We start from the raw sequence: 14,717 nt of genomic DNA on the forward strand, positions 1-14,717 counted from the left end.
ATATAATGTGACTCAGAAAGCAATCTTCAATTTGTTTAGGTGTTTGTGTTGGAATCATAGAATGCTACAACAGAAAAACGGGCCATTCACCCGATCAAGTCTGGATCAGTGTGCCTGCCCCCCACTCACTCACTCACTCTCTCTCCTTCCCTCCCTCCCCCCTCCACTCACTCTCTCTCTCCCCCCCCCTCACTCTCTCTCCCCCCCTCACTCTCCTCCCCCCCTCACTCTCTCTCCTCCCCCCCTCACTCTCTCTCCTCCCCCCACCCACTCTCTCTCCTCCCCCCTCTCTCTCCCCCCCCCCACTCTCTCTCTCCCTCCCCCCCCTCACTCTCTCTCCCCCCACTCTCTCCTCTCTCCCCTCCTCCTCCCCCCCCCCCTCTCTCTCCTCCCCCACTCCTCTCTCTCCTTCCCCCCCCCACCCTCTCTCTCTCCTCCCCCCCTCTCTCTCTCTCTCCCTCCCCCCCCCCACCCCCTCTCTCTCTCTCTCCTCCCCCCCCTCTCTCTCTCTCCTCCCCCCCCCTCTCTCTCTCTCCTCCCCCCCCTCCCTCTCTCTCTCCTCCCCCTCTCTCTCTCCTCCCCCCCACCTCTCTCTCTCTCCTCCCCCTCTCTCTCTCTCTTCTCCCCCCCTCTCTCTCTCCCTCCCCCACCCTCTCTCTCTCTCCCCCCCCCACCTCTCTCTCTCTCTCCTCCCCCCCCCACCCCTCTCTCTCTCTCTCTCTCTCTCTCCTCCCCCCCCACCCCTCTCTCTCTCTCGCCTCCCCCCCCACCCTCTCTCTCTCTCTCTCCTCCCCCCCCACCCCTCTCTCTCTCTCTCCTCCCCCCCCTCTCTCTCTCCTTCCCCCCCCCCACCCTCTCTCTCCTCCCCCCCCCACCCCTCTCTCTCTCTCCTCCCCCCCCCTCTCTCCTCCCCCCCCCCACCCCTCTCTCTCTCCTCCCCCCCCCACCCCTCTCTCTCTCTCTCTCCTCCCCCCCCCCACCCCTCTCTCTCTCTCTCTCTCCTCCCCCCCCCACCCCTCTCTCTCTCTCTCGCCTCCCCCCCACCCCTCTCTCTCTCTCTCTCTCCTCCCCCCCCCCCACCCCTCTCTCTCTCTCTCTCTCTCCTCCCCCCCCCTCTCTCTCTCCTTCCCCCCCCCCACCCCTCTCTCTCTCCTCCCCCCCCCCCACCCCTCTCTCTCTCCTCCCCCCCCCACCCCTCTCTCTCTCTCTCTCTCCTCCCCCCCCCACCCCTCTCTCTCTCTCTCTCTCTCTCCTCCCCCCCCCACCCCTCTCTCTCTCTCTCGCCTCCCCCCCCCCACCCCTCTCTCTCTCTCTCGCCTCCCCCCCCCCACCCCTCTCTCTCTCTCTCTCCTCCCTCCCCCACCCCTCTCTCCTCCCCCCCCCCTCTCTCTCTCCTTCCCCCCCCCCTCCCCCCCAAGAGCCATTTAGTCTTATCCCACCCTGTTGTTTATTCCCCACATCCTTTCAAGTTCCTCTTGTTCAAGCAAGTATCTAATCCTCTTTTAAAGAATAGATGGACCCTGCTTCAACAACATTTTGTTGCAGAACTCCAAACTCTAACCACCCTGCACGTAAGTTAATTTCTTCTAAATTTAATGTGTTCACTTGTTACCATCTCACTGACCAGTGCAAACAATCTGTCGCTATTTAACTGATCATGACCCATAGTAATCTTGGATCTCGATCAACTCACCCTCGAACCTTCTCTGCTCTAATGAAAAAAGCCCCAATTTATAAAGTCCCTTCGTAACAGAAACCTTTCATTATTCGAAACACCCCGGAGGTCACTTTATTACTGGGGAGAAAGCCCGCCCGCACCATGCGAGAATGGTCGCCTTTGATGGGCAAATGTGAGGACTGACACTAATAATCAGAAAAAGTATAATAACCTGCAATCTGCAGACTGAAGACACCCGGAGCCTTATCAACAACATAAATTCCAGCTCCCTGTAATGTTACTGAAAATCATATTTTCATGCACTTTGTTTTAATACTTTCAGCATTTAATGGTTATCATTTCTATAAGAAAATAAACCTCTCTCGACAGGATCAAACAAGCCATACAGGCTCGAAATTACCGCTGGTGATAATTGCGGACAGACATTAATGCATCCGCCTGACACTTCGGTGTCTGCTACTTTAACAGTTATTAATCTGCTCCAATTAAAATAAAACCTCCGTCACAAAAAGAGAGAGGACTGTCACACAAACGGGTTAAGCAGTTTTCTGCTATCATCAACAGCAATTTTTAGCTTTTAAATTATTTTTAAAGTTAAATATTTGAAATGCACAGCAGGATAATCAACATCTTAAGAAAAATAAGAAACGACAGGCTGCTGTTTGGGTGTGATCCTTCATTAGAACTTGGTTTTCATGATATGTCTGACTTTATCCTTCCTGAAGCTGCTTCAGAATAAAAATCCATTGTATAAAAATATTATTTAAATCAACAGTACTTTAATCTAAGCAATTCTCCCACCTGCGTCAAGATTCACCGGGGGTCTGGGATAGATGCAATAGGGAGCCAGATTTGCCGTGAATATGCCGGTTAGTGTGTGCTGTAAAAACATTTTCACTTCAAGCTTCCATTATTGTAAAAATGCTGCTCAAGCTTAAATACTAATGCATTGCAGCCAGCGTAGAGAAGATTGCACACTCTAGTGCAGTGTTACGAGGACTTAATCCATAAGAACATAAGAAATAGAAGCAGGAGGAGGCCATTTGGCCCTTCGAGCCTGCTCTGCCATTCAATAAGATCATGGCTGATCTGATGTTGGCCTCAACTCCACTTCCCTGCCCGCTCCCCATAATCCAGGCCTTTAGAATGCCAAGATTTTGTACGGTAACTGTATCAAGGGTTATGGAGCAAAGACAGGAACATAAAGTTGAGGTGCAGACCAGGAATGGTCTAACTGAATGGCAGAACAGGCCAGACAGGCTGAATGGCCTATTCCTGGCTCTGGGTTCGACTGTCTTTTCTCTTTCCAGATGCCAAGTGACCTAAGAGTGCATTTCCAAGACATTACACAGTATTCAGTTCATTTAATACCGACCTTTCCTGTTATGGGCCCACATCACCATGCGACTAGATATTGGGCAGTAATGATAAACTCCTAATTGCAACAGACACTGAAACAGCCTACAGGGGAGACTGGCGATGCCAATCCCGAGAGAATATCTAGCACAGACCCAAAATTTGTAATAGCATCCAAACTGCTCGGCAAATTATTCCAAACATTGAGCACTCTGCCCAAGGTCGTTCTTCCCGATCACTCTTTCTATTTACACAACTTCCCCGATTCACTTTAAATGAGTTCCCTTCATCTATACCATAAAACACTGCATCATCAGTTGTCTTTTTTCATTTTTGCCGCCCTTCTCAGTACTTCTTCCCAATGCCCTGCACACTTTTTGTAGCATGGTGACGAAAACTGGATACTGCGCTCCAAATGTGGTATGACTGGTACATTGTAAATTCTTAGCCTTATGTCTGTTGACCTGCATTGTGCAAGTCTTGCTATATAACCAGCACTCATTCAGCTGGTTTAATTGCTTTGCCACATTGTCTAGACATTGAAAATACGCTTCCACAAAATTCCCAGGACCCTTTCGAGGAATTTTCACACTGGAACCTCGTTTAGTCTAGATTCCTGGACATTGCTGTCTCTGAGCTCATAATTCTACATCTAGTCCCTTTATCCCAGTAGCAGTCGCACTTCAGTTATTTTGTGGATCAACAATCCAGCCATCAAATAAAAAGGCAGGTTCACAAATGCCAAGAACTGGCCCACATGATATTCTTTCGCAGTCCGAACTAAACAAGTGCCAGTGTAAAATCACCTCAACAATCTCAGTGTTCTAATTCTGTTCCTTTAAAATATTTCACTTTTTTTTAAACCAGCTACTTACAGTTTCACAGACGTCTACATTTGTCCTGTTTGTATTAAATGTTAGCATGGTGAGATCCTTGGTTTAATCACATCATTGCTCAACCTTTAATTCCTGGTTTGATTGGGGGGGGGGGGGGGCGGGGAAAGAGAAGAGATAGGTTAAGGAAGAGGTGGAAAGGGCAAAGAAAATTATTTAATTATAAATATTACACTCCACAAAATTATACAAGTAAACCAATTTTAATTTCTTTTAATGGACAATATAAAGTGTGAAATCAAAGTTTAAAAATTCTCATTAAGGATTTTTTTTTAAGATTAGAGGTCATAAGACACACGCAAAGCAGCTTCCAGCATACCAAGATGATATTAATAAAATTCCTTTTTAAAATTTCATATATGTCATATATTCTCTGGGAGGTGATGCGCACAGTAATGCGAGAAGGCAACAGCAAAAATAATCTGAAAATGATTCCAAAATGACAATTGAAATTTTTGATCTGATTAAAACAGGTTAACAATTCCTAGTTGTTTAAAAACATTTGGCCCATTGCAGCTATTTTGGTGTTAACTGTTTAACTAGTGCTAATCTCCCATCCCTGCCCTTTCACCAGATGCTTTAATATTTCCCCTATTCAAATACTCAGCTATTCCCTTTTAATGTTATTGTTTCTGCCTCAATAGCCACTGGTGATAAAGCATTCAATGTTCCAATAACCCCGAGTGAAAATGTTTCATCTGAAAGAGACTACAAAGGTATGAAGGCAGAGTTGGCTAAAGTGGACTGAGAAAATAGATTAAAGAGTGGGATGGTTGATGAGCAGTGGCAGACATTAAGGAGATATTTCAGAATTCTCAACAAAAATATATTCCAATGAGAAGGAAAGACTGCAAGAGAAGAGATAACCATCCATGGCTAACTAAGGAAATAAGGGAGAGTATCAAATTAAAAACAAGGGAATACAATGTGGCCAAGACTAGTGGGAGGCCAGAGGATTGGGAAACTTTTAAAAGCCAGCAAAGAACGACTAAAAAAATAATAGAGAGAGGCAAGATAGATTATGAAAGTAAACTAGCATGAAATATAAAAACAGATAGTAAGAGTTTCTACAGGTACATAAAAAAGAAGAGTGGCTAAAGTAAACACTGGTCTCCTAGAGGATGAGACTGGGGAATTAATAATAGGGAACAGCAAGTAATCAGGGAAGGCAAATGGCCTTTATTGCAAGGGGGATAGAGTATAAAAGCAGAGAAGTCCTGCTATAACTGTGCAGGGTATTGGTGAGGCCACACCTGGAGTACTGCGTGCAGTTTTGGTCTCCGTATTTAAGATATACTTGCATTGGAAGCTGATAAGAGAAGGTTCACTACGGAGATGAGAGGGTTGACTTATGAAGATAGGTTGAGTAGGTTGGGACTATACACATTGGAGTTCAGAAGAATGAGAGGTGATCTTATGAAATAATATAATGAGGGGGCTCGACAAGGTGGATGCAGAGAGGATATTTCCACTCATAGGGGAACTAAAACTAGGGGGCATAGTCTCAGAATAAGAGGTCGCCCATTTAAAACTAAGATGAGGAGGAATTTCTTCTCTCAGAGGGTTGTAAATCTGTGGAATTCTCTGCCCCAGAGAGCTGTGGAGGCTGGGTCATTCAATATATTTAAGGTGGAGATAGACAGATTTTTGAGTGATAAGGGAATAAAGGATTTATGGGGAGTGAGCAGGGAAGTGGAGCTGAGTCCATGATCAGATCAGCCATGATCTTATTAAATGGCGGAACAGGCTTGAGGGGCCAAATGGCCGACTCCTGCTCCTATTTCTTATGTTCTTTTGTACCCACTTTATTCTTCTCGTGTTAATGTGGAGTTGGGGACTGCCAAATTATCAGTTTGCCAACCAGTGTAATTAATCTTTCACTGTTAACTTTCTCAAAACTTTGGATTTCACCCATAACCTTCTCCGTCTGTGAAAAAGCCCCAATTCTTCAAGCCCTTCGTAGCTAGAACCACTCATTTCCGATACCCTTTCCATGGTTCATTTGGCCCTTCGTAGGATGCAAGTCTGGAAATGCACGCAATTCTCCAACATGGCTTCACCAATGGCTTGCACAATTGCAACATCACATTCATTGGTTTTATACTCCGTAATTAAAACGCAGAGCCCCTTACGCCTTTCGTGGTCTTTTCTACTCTCTCTTCCACCTTTAAAGATCCAGATCTCTGACTTCTAGATCTCCATTTCTCCATTGAATCTTTGCGAAATGCTTCCTTTCATTTCTTTTTCCACCAAAATGTATCTCACATTTTTCTGGATCTGTCACCTATCTGTCCACTCTGCTAACCTGCCTTTTATGTCCACCTGCAGTTTCTCTCAATGCTCATTAATTCTTTATCAGCAAACTTAAGTAGAATTCCTCTTTCACCGATGTCCAAATTTACATAAATTAAAGGTGCCAGCAGGTCCCTGATTCACACTAATGCCCTCCCACCTGAAAAACATCCACTGAATCAGTGCTCGCTGCTTTCTTTTCCCCTAGCCATACCATACCCATGTTGTTACATTCAGTTTACTAACACATGCCCCAATCTTTGTGTTTTTGTGTGTCTTCTGAAAACCCACACATAGAACATAGTTCCTTTAGGTGATTTCCTCAAAAATGTCATTAAATTAGTCGGATATGAAGTCCCTCTTTACAAAGCCCTAGTCCACAATGCCTACCCAAGTGCACACTATAGTGTCAGCTGTGGTTCAGTGGGTAGCACCCTCTCCAGTCAGAAGGTCGTGGGTTCAAGTTACACTCCACAGACTTCAGCACAAAATCTAGGCTGACATTCAAGTGCAGTGCTGAGGGAGTGCTGCATTGTTGACGGTGCCGTCTCTCGGATGAGACCTTAAACCGAGGCCCCATCTGCCCGCTCAGGTGGATGAAAAAGATCTCGTGGCACGATTCCGAAGAAGAGCAGAGAAGTTATCCCTGGTTTGCTGGCCATTATTTATCCCTCATTCAACATCACGAAAACAGAATATCTGGTCATTATTATTGTTGTGGGATCTTGCTATGCGCAAATTGGCTACATTATAACAGTGACTACACTTTTTTTTAAAAAGCATTTAATCGGCTGTAAAGCGCTTAGGGACGTCCGGTAGTCTTGAAAGGCACTATAAAATGCAAGTCTTTCTGAATTTCATTTTGTACAGGTGCAGCGTCGAGAATCCAGAGTTCCGGAATCTGGAATGTTTTGAAATCTAGGACAATTGGTAGCAGGGTCATCAGAAATCCGTAAAATATTCCGGAATCCAGACTTGACAATCCTGACGACCTCGGGGCCCCGTTGCTGCCCGACCTTGGGCCTCGCCTCACCGCCGCTGCCCTTACCTCGGAATCTCCTTGCCGGCCCGCCAATGACCTCCTTGGCAGGATCCGCCAGACGACAATATCCTCGGTGAGGCCCTGCCTGATGACAACCTCCATGGCGGGGCCCGCCAAACGACAACATCCTCTTCGGCTGGGCCTGATGGCCCGAACAGCTCCTCGATGGGAATTCCCACCCCCTACGAAATCCGGAAATACCCAAACCTGGGCTCGGGTGTTTCTGGATTCGAGGAGCTGTTCGTGTCGGGCGGGGCCCCACCGAGGAGCTGTTCGTGTCGGCTGGGGCCCCACCGAGGAGCTGTTCGTGTCGGGCGGGGCCCCACCGAGGAGCTGTTCGCGTCGGGCGGGGCCCCACCGAGGAGCTGTTCGCGTCGGGCGGGGCCCCACCGAGGAGCTGTTCGTGTCGGGCGGGCCCCCACCGAGGAGCTGTTCGCGTCGGGCGGGCCCCACCGAGGAGCTGTTCGCGTCGGGCGGGCCTCACCGAGGAGCTGTTCGCGTCGGGCAGGGCCCCACCGAGGAGCTGTTCGCGTCGGGCGGGCCTCACCGAGGAGCTGTTGGCGTCGGGCGGGACCCCACCGAGGAGCTGTTCACGTCGGGCGGGCCCCACCGAGGAGCTGTTCACGTCGGGCGGGACCCCAGAGGAGCTGTTCGCGTCGGGCGGGCCCCACCGAGGAGCTGTTCGCGTCGGGCGGGCCTCACCGAGGAGCTGTTCGCGTCGGGCAGGGCCCCACCGAGGAGCTGTTGGCGTCGGGCGGGGCCCCACCGAGGAGCTGTTCGCGTCGGGCGGGCCTCACCGAGGAGCTGTTGGCGTCGGGCGGGACCCCACCGAGGAGCTGTTCACGTCGGGCGGGCCCCACCGAGGAGCTGTTCACGTCGGGCGGGACCCCAGAGGAGCTGTTCGCGTCGGGCAGGCCCCACCGAGGAGCTGTTCGCGTCGGGCGGGCCCCACCGAGGAGCTGTTTACGTCGGGCGGGACCCCAGAGGAGCTGTTCGCGTCGGGCAGGCCCCACCGAGGAGCTGTTCGCGTCGGGCGGGCCCCAGCGGAGCTGTTCGCGTCGGGCGGGGCCCCAGAGGAGCTGTTCACGTCGGGCGGGGCCCCAGAGGAGCTGTTCACGTCGGGCGGGGCCCCAGAGGAGCTGTTCACGTCGGGCGGGACCCCAGAGGAGCTGTTCGCGTCGGGCAGGCCCCACCGAGGAGCTGTTCGCGTCGGGCGGGCCCCAGAGGAGCTGTTCGCGTCGGGCGGGGCCCCAGAGGAGCTGTTCGCGTCGGGCGGGGCCCCAGAGGAGCTGTTCGCGTCGGGCGGGGCCCCAGAGGAGCTGTTCGCGTCGGGCGGGCCTCACCGAGGAGCTGTTCGTGTCGGGCGGGCCCCACCGTGGTGCTAACAGTGTCGGGCGGGGCCCCAGAGGAGCTGTTCACGTTGGGCGAGCCGGCCACGCCGAGGTCGTCAGGCGGGCCGGCCCCGTTGAGGTCGTTGGGCGAGCCGGTGAGGAGGCCCCGAGGTAAGGGCAGCGGCGGTGAGACGAGCGGCGGCGCAGTGAGGCCCGTGGTCGGGCAGCAGCGGGGCACCAAGGTCGGTGAGTCCGGATCATTTTACAAATTCCAGACGACCCTGCCACCGATCGTCCCAGAGTCCAGAACATCCGGATCCTCGACACTGCACCTGTACACTGTACATAAAACCAAAGAATGGAATTCTGCTGGCACCTACACCTCAGGAAGCAGTGAATGTGTTTTTAGCTCTGCTTCCGCTGGAGTTTTGCTTCCAAGCAGTGCACAGAGACAATGATATTAGTGACCTCCAAAGTCCCCTATCACAGGATACCTCTAACCCAAGCTCTTTAGGATCAAGCATCCTAAATTGTGCCGAAAAAACATTTTCCAGGACCACACCACAGCTTCAGTACAGAAGGGAATCACAGCCTACAGTCCCATCTTGAGATTAGTGACTTACATGATCACTTTTGCAGTATTCAGTAAGTACACCTCGGGCAGGTTTCCAGAAAGTAAACTGCAGCGTAACACAGTCACTAAGCTTAGTTAGCGTAGCAGTAGCAATATGCAATGAGAACATTTGCACTTGAGCCAACATGCTCGTTTAATACTGTGCCATATGATGCTCTGCATAACTTTAAATAGCTCCATCACCAGTGACAGATCGGTGACTCCTGTACTTTTACTTACATGTTAAGCTCAAAATATTCTATCTAGACAAGATACAAGTTTGGAAGTCCAAAACTGTAATCATAATGTTGGCTGATTCATCATTCAAGGACAGATTGTTCAAAGACTTCAGACCAACCATTATCCAAATGCTAATGGCAAGACAGCAGTTGAGGCCATATGGTTTGCATGTAGCCACTGACATACCTTGAACATCGATGCTTTGCTGGTTTGAGTCCAAGGCCAAGTTTCTTTGAGCAGGAACAGCCTAAGGAAAAAAAGAACTCAATTATACTTTGCTCCCAACAGTTTGGGTACTGATGGTAGTTCTACGAAACTTGTATAACACGCTCAGCAACCGAGTTATCACATATGCTTGTTTGGACAAGAGGAGGCTTTGGATACCACAGTAATGTCAACAAAATGTCAGCTCAACTTAGTGGTAGAACTCTCACCTCAGGCAGAAGGTCAAGGGTTCAAATCCCATGCCAGGACTTGAGTACATAACTTAGGCTGACACTTTGCAGCACTGAGGGAGTGCTGTAATGCTTTTTGGAAGGCGCTAAACCGAGGTTCTGTCTGATTCATAGCACAATTCAAAGAAGAGCAGAGTTCTCCCAAAGTCTTGGCCAACATGTATCCATCCCTAAACCAGCACGGCCACAACAGATTACTTCATTGATGCTGTGTTTGCCTACACATCAGAGGAAATTCATTGGCTGTGAAGTGCTCTTTGACATGCCAATGACATGAAAGATGCAACATAACTGCATGGGATCAACACGATGAAAAATTGAACTGAAAACAGTCTGAATCTGCATTTGTGGCAAGTGTATTATTAGGGAGTTTACTGCCCGGTGATGTTTCAAGTACCTACAGTTGATAAAGGCCTCGAGAACATTGTCCGGGTTAACTTAACGTTGCAGTTACCCTTTCGCCCACCTGATGCTTTGCTTGAAAAATGTTAACATGGTTCAATGTAAACTAGTGGAAGAAAGACCTAAAAAGGCTACTCAAACATCAGAACAGTTTTAACAGCATTGCTGTACAGCCAAGCTAAAATACTAAACACAACCTCTCGTGAATTTACCAGTTATGCTTTTTTATTCCTGTTTTATTTTTCCTTCACTCGCTCGCAGTGCTTTCAGTTCACCTTTTTCCAATACATTACATTCCATCCATTCAAAATATTTAAGTTCAAAAGGTCTCAGTAGCCTTTTTCATGCCTCCCCTTTGGGGAAAAATAATTACCATTTGAATAGTTAAATCTGGCATCAAACTCAGCCAATAAAATGGAGAATTGCTGAGGATCAACATGATTGAGATATCACAGCCACGTCAACCGGTGATGCATTTTCCCCACACAAACAGTAAACTCACGCTGACCTCCAGAAGAGTACGACCACACAAGAAAATTCATCTTCATTGTGCGGGTGTGAAGGCTGCATTTGTAGCTCTCACCTCCCCAAGTAACTCCAACAAAATGGTATTCATCAATGATATTTCAGTGCTGGGGCAACAAATGTCCTGCTCCCCACCAACCTCTCCCCCGCCCCCCATCTCTCCCCTCCACATCGCCCCCGCTCATTGTCTGTGCTAGGGCCCAGGGAAGGAGGGGTAAGTGGGGTTGGAATGTTTGGAACACAGCTGCTTGCCTCTCAACAACAGCTTGCATTTATATAGCGCCTTTAACATAGCAAAACATCCCAATCACTCAGCTGGGGAATGGTGTTACCTGGGAAACCAATGGGACAGGGGGGGGAATAAAAATGGGGCTAAATGTTATGTGCAATTTGAGGGTTGAAGTCTTTTCCAGCAATGAATGGATGTTATTTTTGTTCACCAAGACAGCCCACCATTGCTTGCCCCCATCCCGACCTCAGCCCCACCTGATCCTCACTTTCCATCTTGATTTTTGCAACGTCCTTCCAACTGGCGTTCCCGAACTGCGCCCGGTATAAACTCCCAACTCATGAGGAACTCTGCGGCCCATATCCTGCCCTGTACACGGTCCTGCTCACTCATCACCCTTGTCCTGTCCTGGTCCCCCACCCCCATGCTTTGAATTCTAAATCCTCATCCTCATTTACAAATCCCTCCCTCATTCTACCACCGCAAACTCCTGCAGCAATATAATAACTCAGCTCATTCTGTCCTCTATCAAGTCAGGACATTCTTACTTTTCCCTCTCCCTCTACTTTCCAACTAAGGTGCAAGATCATTTGTTCTTTTCTTTCACTAGAATCAGAGAAAGTTACAGCACAGAAGGAGGCCATTCAGCCAATCGTGTCCGTGCTGGCCGACCAAAAGCTATCCAGCCTAATCCCACTTTCCAGCTCTAGGTCCGTAGCCCTGTAGGTTAAAGCACTTCAAGTGCACATCAAAGTACTTTTAAGTGTGGTGAGGGTTTCTGCCTCTACCACCCTTTCAGGCAGTGAGTTCCACTAGGCACAGCAGGAGCGGCGAGGTCGGGGCGAAGGAGCGGCGAGAAACTAGAGGGATGTGATCGGGACCCAGGATAGGCGTGAGTTCAGGGCCAGGGGCAGCACTGCAATATCTGAGCGCACTAGGTTACTGCAGCAGAGCAGGTCTCCAGTCGTCTTGGATATCCCTTGCCACTGGACCAAGACCTAGCTCTGTCAAGTCCGTGTGGTGACTGGTGTGCAACGGCCACCATACGTTAAAAAAATCCATGCACAGGCATCTTCTTCAGTGCTGATCATTTGACTGTAGGAAACACAAAGACTTGGTCAGAAGATTATTTTCTTCTTCTTCCACCATCCCCACGATAAAAAGCCACAAAACGCAATAAAAATAAATAAATGCAACAGATCCATAAAGCCCCACTGAAGCCTAGTCAATCGCAACGCTATAGAGGGAATTAAATAAACACAAAGTAAAATATTAAAGGGTACATAGGTGTAGGCCATTCATCCCCTCCTCAAGCCTGTCAACAACAGAGGGGAAATGAGTTTAAATTAGCTCAAGTTTTGAACTGGAACAGGAATGAAGGATCAAATGGCCTCATTCGGGAATGAAATTTCTACGTGAGCAAATGTAGTGTAATTCTGCAAACCGTCTTCTCATCTCTTTGAGTGTTAGAGCAAGCAAGTGAAACACATAAGAGCATAAGAAAGAGGAGGAGTAGGCTATTCGACCCCTCTAGCCTGCTCCGCCATTTAATAAGATCATGGCTGATCTGATCATGGACTCAGCTGCACTTTCCTGCCCGCTTAAAAATCTGACTATCTCCGCCTATATTCAATGATCCAGCCTCCACAACTCTCTGGGGCAGAGAATTCCATAGATTTACAACCCCCAGAGAAGAAATTCATCCTCATCTCAGTTTTAAATGGGCGGCCCCTTATTCTGAGACTATGCCCCCTAGTTCTAGTCTCCCCTATGAGTGGAAACAACCTCTCTGCATCCACTATGTTGAACCATTATCTTATATGTTTCGATAAGATCACCTCTCATTTTTCTGAACTTCAATGAGTATAGTCCCAGCCTACCTTCATAAGTTAACCCCCTCATCTGCTTTTATACTCCAACCCCCTTGCAATAAAGGCCAACATTCCATTCACCTTTCTGATTACTTGCTGTACCTGCATACTAACTTTTTGTGTTTCATGCACAAGGACCCGCAGGTCCCTCTGGACTGCAGCACTTTGCAATTTTTCTCCATTTAAATTATAATTTACTTTTCTATTTTTTCTTCCAAAGTGGATAATATCACATTTTCCCACATTGTACTCCATCTGCCAAATTTTTGCCCACTCACTTAGCCTGTCTATATCGCTTTGCAGATGTTTTGTGTCCTCCTCATAATTTGCTTTCCCACCCATCTTTGTATCAGCAAACTTGGCTACATTACACTCAGTCCCTTCATCCAAGTCATTAATATAGATTGTAAATTGTTGAGGACCCAACACCGATCCCTGCGACACTCCACTAGCCATTGTTTGCCAACTGGAAAATGACCCATTTATCTGTGTTTTCTGTTAATTAGCCAATCCTCGAGCCATGCTAATATATTACCCCCAACCCCGTGAACTTTTATCTTGTGCAGTAACCTTTTTACGTGGCACCTTATTGAATGCCTTCTGGAAATCCAAATACACCACATCCACTGGTTCCCCCTTATCTACCCTGCTCGTTACATCCTCAAAGAACTGCAGCAAATTTGCTAACATGATTTCCCTTTCAGAAAACCATGCTGACTCTGCTTGATTGAATTATGCTTTTCCAAATGTCCTGCTAATGCTTCCTTAATAATGGATAATGGACTCCAGCATTTTCCCAACACGAATGTTAGGCTAACCAGTCTATAGTTTCCTGCTTTCTGTCTGCCTCCTTTTTTAAATAGGGGCATTACATTTGCGGTTTTCTGCTGTGACCTCTCCAGAATCCAGAGAATTTTGGTAGATTACAACCAATGCATCCACTATCTCTGCAGCCACTTCTTTAAGACCCTTGGATGCAAGCCATCAAGTCCAGAGGACTTGTCCGCCTTTAGTCCCATTATTTTACCGAGTACTACTTCTTCAGTGATAGTGATTGCGTTAAGTTCTTCCCTTCCATATATCCCCTTGATTATCCACTATTGGGATGTTTTTAATATCTTCTACCGTGAAGACCGATACAAAATATTTGTTCAAATTTGGTCTCTGCCATTTTCCTGTTCCCCAATATTTCCCCAGTCTCATGCGCTAGGGGACCAACATCTACTTCAGTCACACTTTTCCTTTTTATGTACCTGTAGAAATTCTTACTATCTGTTTTTATATTTCGTGCTAGTTTACTTTCATAATCTATTATCTTTTTAGTCGTTCTTTGCTGGCTTTTAAAAGTTTCTCAATCCTCTTGGCCACATTGTATGCCCTTGTTTTCAATTTGATACCATCCCTTATTTCCTTAGTTAGCCACGAATGGTTATCCCTTCTCTTACAGTCTTTCCTTCTCATTGGGACATTTTTTTTTGAGAGTTATGAAATATCTCCTTAAATCACTGGCACTGCTCACTAACCGTCCCACACTTTAATCTATTTTCCCAGTCCGCTTTAGCCAACTCTGCCTTCATACGTTTGTAGTCTCCTTTATTTAAGCTTACTCCTTTATCTAAACTGGTTTGAAATCCAACTTTCTCACCCTCCAACTGAATTTGAAATTCAACCATGTTATGGTCACTCATTCCTAGAGGATCCTTTACTAGATCATTTATTAATCCTGTCTCATTGCATAGTACCAGATCTAAGATAGCCAATTTGCTGGTTGGTTCCCCAATGTACTGTTC

The 14,717-nt window shown here is 47.7% G+C and overlaps 1 protein-coding gene across 2 annotated transcripts in view; it reads right to left on the reverse strand.

Moving 5' to 3' along the window:
* The window catches only part of dicer1 (dicer 1, ribonuclease type III), a 166,665-nt gene that overhangs the window by 111,657 nt on the left and 40,291 nt on the right, over nucleotides 1–14,717 (reverse strand). Inside the window, exons 2-3 of one of the 2 annotated variants that reach the window (XM_070879683.1) lie at nucleotides 9,632–9,692; nucleotides 3,910–4,002 (exon numbers count right to left, since the gene is read on the reverse strand). The gene's annotated coding sequence lies outside the window, so the exon portion shown is untranslated. The remainder of the gene's footprint in view (nucleotides 1–3,909; nucleotides 4,003–9,631; nucleotides 9,693–14,717) is intronic. The other variant, XM_070879682.1, reaches the window with a different exon arrangement.

Source organism: Pristiophorus japonicus, chromosome 4 (assembly GCF_044704955.1).
Source record: "Pristiophorus japonicus isolate sPriJap1 chromosome 4, sPriJap1.hap1, whole genome shotgun sequence".
Classification (NCBI taxonomy): domain Eukaryota; kingdom Metazoa; phylum Chordata; class Chondrichthyes; family Pristiophoridae; genus Pristiophorus; species Pristiophorus japonicus.